Raw genomic sequence first — 10493 nt, 5'->3', positions numbered from 1 at the left:
TGAAGTTGAGTGCTGGCCTTCCACCCTACAATCAAGGTAAAATAGATAGATTGAAGTCAGGCTTAAGGGATCCCCAATTATGTTATCAGAAAATAACACCTGACTTTAGTTGAAAGAAAATAAATGAGATCACATGAATGAAAACTATCATGCTTATTTTTCATTTTTTCCTATTGTGTTGCTGTATTTATTTAATAGCTAAATAAGCACCAATTGTTAGTACAATTAGTGTAATATTTTTATAACACTTATTACCCAAACCTATTAATTCCATCAACCTCATATGCAATATTAAATATGGCAAAATCAAATAGAAATTTTTATTAGTTGTCAGTTGGAGAATTGTGATCATTTCCTTATAACCTTGACAAAACTTTGACCTAAGCCTCTCCTGATCAGTACTTCTTAAAAGCTGAGGTTTATAATATTTAATCAAAACATAATTTTAACAATACGTTTACAAATTAGAGAGATATAATAATAATTAATATAAGGGTATTGCTATACTTCACAAAGTAGGTATCTCTACTGTTGCCACAAAGGCAATGCTGAGTTCTGGACTGACAAAGATTCAGGGCTCAAGTAGAGGCCTGTAGCGATATCTAACATACTTGAAAAAGGAAGGGAGACCGCATACTCACCTCAAATACTGTGTTCAGTTTTGGGCACCTCAGTACAGAAATGACATTGAGATTCTGGAGCATGTCCAAAGAAGGGCAAGAAGGCTTGTGAAGGGCTTAGAAAATATGCCTTACGAGGGGAGACTGAAAGAACTGTGGCTATTTAATCTAGGGAAAAGGAGGCTGAGGGGAGACCTTATTGCTCTCTTCCAATACCTGACAGGTGCTTAAGTGAGAGTGGGCTTGGTCTCTTCTCATTGGTGAAAGGATGAGGGGAAATGGCCTCAAGTTGCGCCAGGGGAAGTTTAGGTTGGATGTCAGGAAAAACTTCTTAACTGAAAGAGTTTTTTTAACTGGAAAAGGCTCCCCAGGGAGGTGGGTGAGTCATCATCCATGAATATGTTCAAAAACAGCGGTGTGGTGGTTGTGGTACTTGGGACATGATTTAGCAGAGGATTGTTAGAATTAGTGAAAGATGATCAGGTTGTGGTTGGACTGGATAATCTTTAAGGTCTTTTCCAACCTGAGTTATTCTATGGTTTATGATCAGGTTCTTTTATGATATGTTCGCCTGATTGTGCATACTTTATGTGATTCTAATGCTAAATACAGCATTCAGGCATGCCAGTAATGAAAGTTTACCCTGTTTTCCTGCAGAACATGTGAATATGATAAAAATTTAAAATGTTTTTTGATGCAAATGTGTACTGTCAAGTCTGAACATCTGACATCATTATTCACTGTGGAGGGGGTCACTATCATTTATGAATTTGTCCTAATTAAAAAAAAAAAAATGAAAACAGAGCAAATAGTATGATGCAACCCCAAACCCAATCTAATAAACTGTGATAAACCCTTCTGACAATAGTTATGAGAATAATCTTGACAATTGTACAAGTTCAGGTCAAATCAAAGAGAGCCTGAATTTGTCCAGAGTGAGTTATAAAAATATCACAGACAAATGGAATAATTACCAGCTATTTTCCTGGGAAATACAAGTGCTTTTTCCTTCACTGCTTTTTAATGAAAACCGTGCGATGTTTCATTTTTCTAAACTAGCCTAATTTAAGAAAAAAGTAACTTGACAAATGTTGCCTCTCTTTGTTGACTCTAGCTCACAATTTACTTAAATGTGTATTACATTGTTAATTTTGATGCTGCAACTTGGTCCTCTTTCTAATCTAGTAGGTATTTCACTTCAAAAATATGCAAGGAGTGTCTCTGTTCCTTCATACGCTGAGTCTCAGGTACTTACAGAAGATCAAAGAGAAAACTATTGCTCTAAAGCTAAAGCAAATTTTCAGGCTAATCTTGTTGCTCTGAAATAATTTTTTAAAAACCTGAACTTGTTGATCTGAAGAGCCAATGGAAATCTCAGAAAGCTGCAACAACATAAGATGAATCTTTAGGAAAATCTTTTCTAGCTCCTATTTGTAACTCAAAATGTAGAAATTTAAAGTACAGCTCTTCTTTCAAGGAATATTTTTTCCAAATCTTCTACATAGTTAATGAAAGATGTCTCGCATTCCACTAAAAGCTTCAGCATATACTACCTGAGTATTTTGTGAAGAGAACCAAAAGTCCAACAAAAAAACCAGCTTATTTAGCATACAAAATTAACATTCAGCCATAGATGTGTGGTTACTCTCCCAAAAATATTCACTTTAGTTGAACAGAACACATGGTTTTGTGAATAAAATAGGCAGTTATTCATATAGCTCACAACCTGTAATTAGGAATGACAAACAATTACATATATGGAACAAAAAAAGTGCTCGTAACAATACAAATCCCAGAATCTCAGCTCTTACCACCCTCCTCCCTAATTTGAAACATTTGTTAATAGAAAGCCATAACTGATTATAGGTTTCAGGCACAAAATTAAATCTGTAGGTGAATCAGAGAAAAAAGATGCAATTTCCTGAAGCATTTATGAAGGCCAGTGGTGGTTATTGATTGGGTAATATTCAACTGACTGCCAAAATGTTGGTACGTAAGAACATCAGGCATATATTTTTACATGTGTGGCAATGTGTACACATCCTCACATCTAGAGGTAACATATCTTGATGAAATATAAGAAAACCATTTCTTCAAGCCTAATAAACCAGCAAGGTCCTAATGTAGCTTTATGACTTATCTGTTTTCATGGTCTTTTAGCAGCAAAACCTTCTTTAATAATGTGATAGTTGTAACTTATTTGCATCTAGTATCGTTCAAAAGAACTTTGCCTGAAGAAAATTCAGCAGTTTACCTGAAACAATTTCTCTTTCATGTATTTGAATTCTGTCCTTCCTGGAGGTTTTTCATCCCATGTATACTACTGTGAGTGACTGCAGCTTTACAGATACATGCTGATTATGTGTAAGAAAACAAATTGTTTTTTTTTTTTAAACCAGTGTCAGCCTTTATGAAGAAGCATCATGTAGCCCAAAATTGTCCAGGTTGTTTTCACTTGCCTGAGAGGTTCATGTGTGATTGTTTACTCGGACACACATACAGCAGGATGCAATGGCGATTAGTCTACTTTTCTTCTTTTGAGTTACCCCTGGGCCCACTTCTGTGTTCATACATGCACAGCTGTTGGGGTGGCAGCAATACAATGCTCTGGAGATGCACATCTGGCCCTACAGCAGAGGCAGAAGGGCCACCTGAGTGCTGAAAAGAACAGCAATACATACAGCAGTTAGATTATTCCAGCGCTCAGTTCCTCGAAGGCTGCTGTCTCCCTCCATGAGGCATGGCATTGTGCTATGGGCATGTTCCATGGGGTTTTAATACCAGCCCCATCATATATAGAAAAATCACTGAGCTGTCTTCCTATACCACATTAGTCTTCATCTATCCCTGACACTTATTCCAAATGCCTTGCTAAAAATTAAACCTCAACAAAGCTAAAGCTGACATTTTAGCACTCCCTCTCATCTGGAAATATTCAAATGATTTTGCAGGATGTTGAATTTATGCCCAGAGGTCCTGAGAACCGCAGTTCTGAGTAACTGCAATACAGTGTAATTGTACTCAGTTCCTTTACAGAATTAAACACTTTGTAAGATACTTGTAGCTGTTAGTTGATTGGCCTGGCTGCTTAAAACATAAAAGAAACTCCTTGGATTTGAAAACTACAATGAAAACACACTGAGGATTCAAGAGGGAGAGATATTTGATATTTGTGCCCATGAAAAGCTCTGGCAGTGGTATATTTAACAGACATGGGGAGAGCCTTAATGAATTACACAGTGGACAAAACATTACTTAACTCACTATATGCTAGCATGTCTTCCAACGCACAAATTAAAAGCAATAGATTGAACTAAATATGAGACTGCAGTTTACTGAAATTTCAGTGCCCAGATACAAGGTGTATGATATATGTGGCACAAAGAGGGTAGCCTTGTTAGCCTCATGACTGACAAACAAAAATTATGATTCAGGGAAAAAAAAAACATCTAGAGAGGCCAAGCAGGAGAAGCAAAAGAGCATTACTACTGGAAAAAACAAACAAACAACTAACAGCAGGAAAAAAAAAAAAAGGAAAAAAAAGAAAACACCACCCAAAACAACAAAACAAATGTAGTGATTACAGAAAGTCTTGAAAGAAATGAGAAGTGACAAGTACAGGGGACAGTGACAAAGGCAATTATGCAATACTCAGATCAAAATGTATTCAGCTGATTCAGATTTAAATCTAAAATGCATTAAACTTGGAGAATAAAATATGAAAACAGAGAAGATGAAGCTATGGGACTGGGAACTAACATAACTTTTCAAGAAAGCTGTTGATAAACATGGACATACAGAAGACCTGACAGAGCTGGCAGGATTTATTTACAAAGAGAGACTGAAAGTGCTGACTGTACAAAGGGTAAGCAACAGCATCAGTGGGAGGTTACAGAGGGTGAGACATCTCTACGTATTTAAAAGTGTAAAATGCCACAGGGTAAAGTTGGTGAAACCCATCAACAGATATGAAGCTTCAATTAGTGAAAACATGAGGAGATATTTTTATTAGTGGGGAATATTTTTTGACAGACCTACTAATGTCTTGGAGAAAACACTGATTTTCACATAATCTAATGATTTTTTTTCTTCTATAAAATCCTTGTATGATAGAAAAAGCACATTAAATTCTTACAGATTCAGTGTTATATGCAAACTTTACAGGCTAAAACATCTTAAGCAGTCCACAGGGGTGAGCACTGATCTCTACAGCATTACTCAATCGTGATCTCACAGCATGTTTCAGAGGACAAGGACAGCTCTCAGAGCACTCGATCTTTAGAGGTGAGACATTTTTAGACACTTTTCTACTGAAAGAATGAAAGGAAAAGCTGCTGGAAAAACTAGGCTACAAGAAGTCATTCCCTAGAAGCAGCTTAGGAAGATATTGAAACAACTGTGAGTAGCCTACGTAACATACAACAAGCACGAAGATGCAGTTTGCCCTTTCCCTGTTCCTTCTTTTTTTGTTATCCCCGTTCAGTCTCTCTTGCATCTTTCACCTGTTTGTACTTTCCTGTTTGTTTTTTTTTATCTCACTTTATTTTCATCATATTATCCCTTCTTTTGCCTTTTTTATGATCCTGCTCTCCACGTCTATTATCACACATCAATTCTCTATTCCTACCCTTCTTCCTCTTATAGGCTCTATGCCTTGCCATTTACTTCATATTTATGATACAATTTTAAAAAAAAAGTCTATTTATTTATTATTAACAAGTCATTATGGACTTGTTTTTTTCCAAATCATTGTATCTCAAAGGACTGTACCAAGGAAGTAACTAAGTATTTCCAATGTCCAAACTGTCAAATAGACACAAGGTGAATTGATTTGTACCAAACTATCAATATCAAATAAAATTCACATCTGAGTAAAATTTGTAGTGTTTTAAGTACTAACCAATACATCCACTTATTTTCATTCTGTTTCAGATTATTCCATCTCATGCTCTCCTTTTACTCTATTTCCTGTTTTCATCAAAAAGCATTTTTCCATTTCAGCCACCTGAAACACAGTTACAAATGTACATACACACAATTTATTTATATATACAGTATTGCTACACTCCCACAAGCAGTTTAACAACCAGAGAGCCACGATATAGAGATCATCAGCTGCCTGAAATAATGACTGCTGAAACACTTTGGAAATCAACAGATTCAAATAGTAGGGATCTGGAACTATTTTTGTTTAATATTTTGTAGTTTCCAGTGCTAACTGGAAACCTGAAAATTTTTCTATGCCATGACACAATAAATAGTACCTATGTGTATAGATCTTATTATGAAAAGATGTTGTCCTAAAATATGTATATTTTTTCCTAATTTGAATTTAACCTATTTTAATAATGCCTATGGAACCCTGTTTAAGACCAGCCTGAAGGGGGAGTAAGCAAACCAGAAAGAGAGATGTGGCCATGTGGCAAGCTCAGGCAATACTACATGGGAACCACAGCTCCAGAAGACTATGAGGATGTCCTCATTTCCCCAGTCTTAATGGTGCAGCACAGCAATTCACCTCTAGCCTTATCCTAGTGACAGCTATGACTATGTAGTGCCTAATCCTCATTCCATCCCCAGTGGATCCAGCCCAGCATCCCAGCCTGCACATCCCACATTACCTGGAAAGCACACACCTTGGTTTGACAGTCATTGCACACACAAAGCAGTACTGGGAACCACGGGGGAGGAGACGGCACAGTTTGTTCCATTTCCTTTGCTAAAATATGGGATAGTGAGAAATCACTTTCTTCTAACTGAGAGCCCTAAAATGAATTTCAGTAAGAAATTTTTAACATGACTTTTTCAAGTTAAATATATAATTACAATTTCACACAATGACATTTTTTGCTATCTTATTTTGCTCCTATAAACCCACTGCTACTCTAGTAGAAGCTGTACTTCAGGACTGTATTTCAGTTTTCACAGGAAATGTTATACACAGACATACCTTAAAGTACTTAAATGCTCTGCTAAACTAGGAATTTAAGATCTATTAAAGATAAGCATCTTTATGTAACTAGAGTCTGAATTTTGTTAATTGCATAATTTTCTTCATGTGAGAATCACATGAATCACAGAATCACCAACGTTGGAAAAGACCTTCAAGATCATCCAGTCCAACCATCCATCTATCACCAGTAGCACTCTCTAAACCATGTCCCTCAACACAACACCCAAATGCTCCTTGAACACTTCCAGGGTCAGTGACTCCACCACCTCCCTGGGCAGCCCATTCCAGTGCATGACTACTCTTTCAGAAAAGTAGTATTTCCTAATGTCCAGCCTAAATCTCCCCTTATACATACATATCCATTACATGGAAGGCTTCCTCATTCTTCTTGCATATGAAAAAGTTTGAAAAGTTTAATCAATTATATGTTACTCCACAACACCACTTTTTTTTTTCCCCCCTTTTGATACTTCAAGAATAGCTTATGCATTTCTGTGCTGCAAAATTTAAGTTCTACTAAGGATTTCTGGCTGTAGCAGAAAAAAAAGCAGTGTTTTAAAATATTTCAGATAATCAAATTAACCAAATTTAATCAAATTAATCAAAATTAATTGATGATCTATCAATTAAGATAATTATTCTTTAAACAGATATTGTAACCAGGAAGGAAAAAGTCTGTATAGCAGTCATGTAGATGTGGTATTAAGGAACATGGTTAGTGGTCGTGGTGGGGATGGATTGATTGTGATCTTAGTGTACTTTTCCGATTTTAATGATTCCTTGAAAAGAATTTTTATGAAGTCAAAACTTCAGAGCAATATAAGAAGCCAAGTTACAAATAGATACTACTGATACAAACCCAGTTATCTGAAAAGTATAAGCAATAGTTCAGCATAAGAGCTACCGTACTGTTACTGCATAACAGGATCTCCAAAAAAAAAAAAGTTTTATATTGCCTGTTTCTCCATTTGTACTCTACAGTATACAATTAAAAATGGAAAGAATTTAATGACACGAAATAGCATAATGACGTTGAATATTAGCTTCACTTTTCCAGAGATAAATAATTGAAAACCTATTATTCTAAACACATTTCATATTACCTGGCATTGGAAACAATACCCAGGAATCTATAACACTAATTTCTTGACAGTATAAATTGTAATGAGAAATGGTTTATTAAAATAAAAGTAGTGAAGCTTCATGTATTCATTTCCATTCCAGAAAAATTTGAATAGACATCAAAATAAAAACCAGCTTGATCCTTTCTCCTCGGTATTGTTCTATTATTCTATGAGAACATACCAAGTATTGTAGAGCATTCCACCACTGAATAAATAGTTAAATCCCATAGTCAGAAAAATGCTTAAAGTTTAATACAATCTTAATTCTGTTCTGATGTATGGATGCACTATAGTAACAATAATTTTGTGACCGCTTGTTTTATGATGTTTGCAATGCTGTTGGCCTTCTGTGAATGATGTTTTGAGAGATAACACATCATACCCTCTAGACTGAAGAAGGCAGTTAGGTGGTATTCAGAGCTGGGCCTTATGAATTCCCTCAATCAATTTCACAAAACAAGAGAATATTGACCACCTTCATGAATGTCTAAGAAATCCCTTGAAATGGCAGAAAAAACATTTCCATTCTACATAAGACCTGGACAAATCTATGGTCATAGTCACAAGACAGCAAGTAAGCAGTTGCTGCAGTAATTTGTGGCTTGAGATTTACAAGAGATGTCGAGAGGGCATGAGGGCTGCAGTATCTCCACAAGGGAGATGGCAGCAATAGCTCTCCCAAGGCTCTCGCATAATAGATCTCCTTTTCTTTTCTGTTGCTGCAATTGTTTGTGAAGCTATGCTGCAAGTAGGATCTAGGAGCAGATCTTGGTTAAGTTTGATCTGGCCAAAAAACTGTTACTTTTAACATGAACCAACATCTCGATCCCTTGGACACACAAACATTTGTGTACGCATAAAGAAATGGACAGACATGAACTGAAAGTACAGGATGGATGGTAATGTGCGGGCTACAGTGTACAGACAAGTTCCTGGAACTACATAATTAAAGTGTGAGTGATTCAACAGCAGCCCTAGAAGGCAGCACTTTCTCTGAGCAGCAGTCTACTTATTAGAAAGAGAAGGGTATGCTTTTATATAGAACACACTAACATGCAGCAGGCAGCCAATGTTAGAAATGATACCAAGATAACAAATTCCTTTGCTATATGAATCTATTTTAAGCTGTTTAGTAATTATATTTCTCTATGATTTTTCTCTCACTGCAAAATGCAAAACTATTGTCTTGCCATATTATTCACCACTGGTGATGGCATGGCCGTTAACACAGCTTTCCATTCTGAGATGGTGCTCTGCTCTACAGCATGTTTTTCTTCTAAATGGCAGTGTAATCCTACCATTACCCTGTGTCCTTGTGAACAGATTTTTGGTAGGAGAAGGAAGTCACTTGTAGAGAAAGGGTTCTTGATATTCAAAGGAACCAAACGAACTGTAACGAACACCCATTACTGTAGGTGCTGAGTACGAAGCTGACCTCTTCCCTATCTGCCTCAAAAGGAAATCTTCTCCAGCTGCGTTTGACATCTTTGCTATCCTAGTATACAGATGTTAAGGTATAACAGAGAGCTTGGCTATGATGTTATTACACCAAAGCAGGAAACAGAAATGATAGGTACACTCACCCATAATCTGGGCTCACATAGGAAACTCCGGTGGAGTGGATCTCCAGAAGAATACTTCCCCGCTGGCAGTCAGCTCTTAAATGGGTCTAGGAGAGGTGGAGCCAGGCTCCACCCCTTTTGACAGCACAGGTGAATTGCTTTCACCTGTGCTCCCATGGCTGACTCATTGCTCGCCTCAGGTGATCAATCAGAGGTTCAGGCCATGATTCAGCAGTCCCCATACACCTAGCTGTCTTCTGCTTTCAATCATGAAAGATGGACACAACTTTGAGCAGATGCTTACCTTTTTTCCTGCCCACCCATTTCTTTGTGGTGCAGATATTCTGGATACTTATTCAAAGCACTGTCACTATCCAGACTTTAAGATTTGCAAGTCAAGCATACAAAGTCTTTCTCTCTTTCTGGTTTTATATTTGACAATGCATTCATACCTTTAAGGTCAACTAAGGCTGAACATGCTTTCTAGAAGGCTATGATGGTTGTCTTCATTAAACTAGCAGAAAGAAATTATAAAAACCCGAATTAGTCAAAGTGCCAGAATTTCATATTAAATCTACTGCCCCATTGACATAAAAAGAGCGCTACAGCAAGCTTAGCTTAAAAACCTAACAAAGACTATTTAATTTCTAGAATACCAATGAAGTGCATGAGGCATTCAGGCATTAAACTTGACAGAGACCATATACAGAGGGTGGAAACTGAATTACAATTGAATTACAAAGCAATGAATGGAAGGTGAAACTTTCCTCTTGGACTACACCATCTTTCCTGCAGTGGCACTGCAGAAGCATGAACAAAAACAGAATGGTCTAAAGTGTGTCCAAAATAGAGTTCATATTTTCTGTACGACTAGAGGTTACTCCTATCTTTCTCTTTAAATACAGAATGAATTCTTAGACATTCTAGGTTGATTTTCTCATTAGTAAAGGCACCAAATGAATAACATAGAATACTGAATGATCCTGTCTGCTGTCCTTTATGCTGCAAGCCATAGAATCCAGCCCTGAATTTGTTTCTAAATATATCCAATCTAAAATTAGACCAACCATTCGCCGAGTAAGACATTCTTCACCTTCTCAGGATGACAAAATTCAGTCTTTCCAAAATTATATGGACTCAAAGACTAACAAAACAATGACATAAATAAATAAAGTATGATTAGAAACTTCATTGTGGCAGCTGGCTGACAGGGTTACAGGGAACCATCAGGTTA

General features: G+C 36.7%; 1 long non-coding RNA gene across 2 annotated transcripts; it reads right to left on the bottom strand.

Annotated features, from left to right (window-relative positions):
* Window positions 1-2305: 2305 nt before the first annotated feature.
* Window positions 2306-9328, bottom strand: LOC109368191. Of its 2 annotated transcripts, none has more exons than XR_002115971.1 (3): window positions 9281-9328; window positions 6242-6385; window positions 2306-3278 (listed from the first exon to the last, which is right to left on the bottom strand). It is a non-coding gene; the product is annotated as an uncharacterized LOC109368191 (long non-coding RNA). The 2 variants fall into 2 exon arrangements; XR_002115970.1 differs by having other exon boundaries at window positions 6257-6385.
* Window positions 9329-10493: the final 1165 nt, after the last annotated feature.

The sequence above is a fragment of the Meleagris gallopavo genome, chromosome 6 (genome assembly GCF_000146605.3).
Source record: "Meleagris gallopavo isolate NT-WF06-2002-E0010 breed Aviagen turkey brand Nicholas breeding stock chromosome 6, Turkey_5.1, whole genome shotgun sequence".
Taxonomy (NCBI): Eukaryota; Metazoa; Chordata; class Aves; order Galliformes; family Phasianidae; genus Meleagris; species Meleagris gallopavo.
The sequence above is the reverse complement of the archived record's forward strand: the minus strand, read 5'-3'. Positions and strand labels throughout refer to the sequence as shown.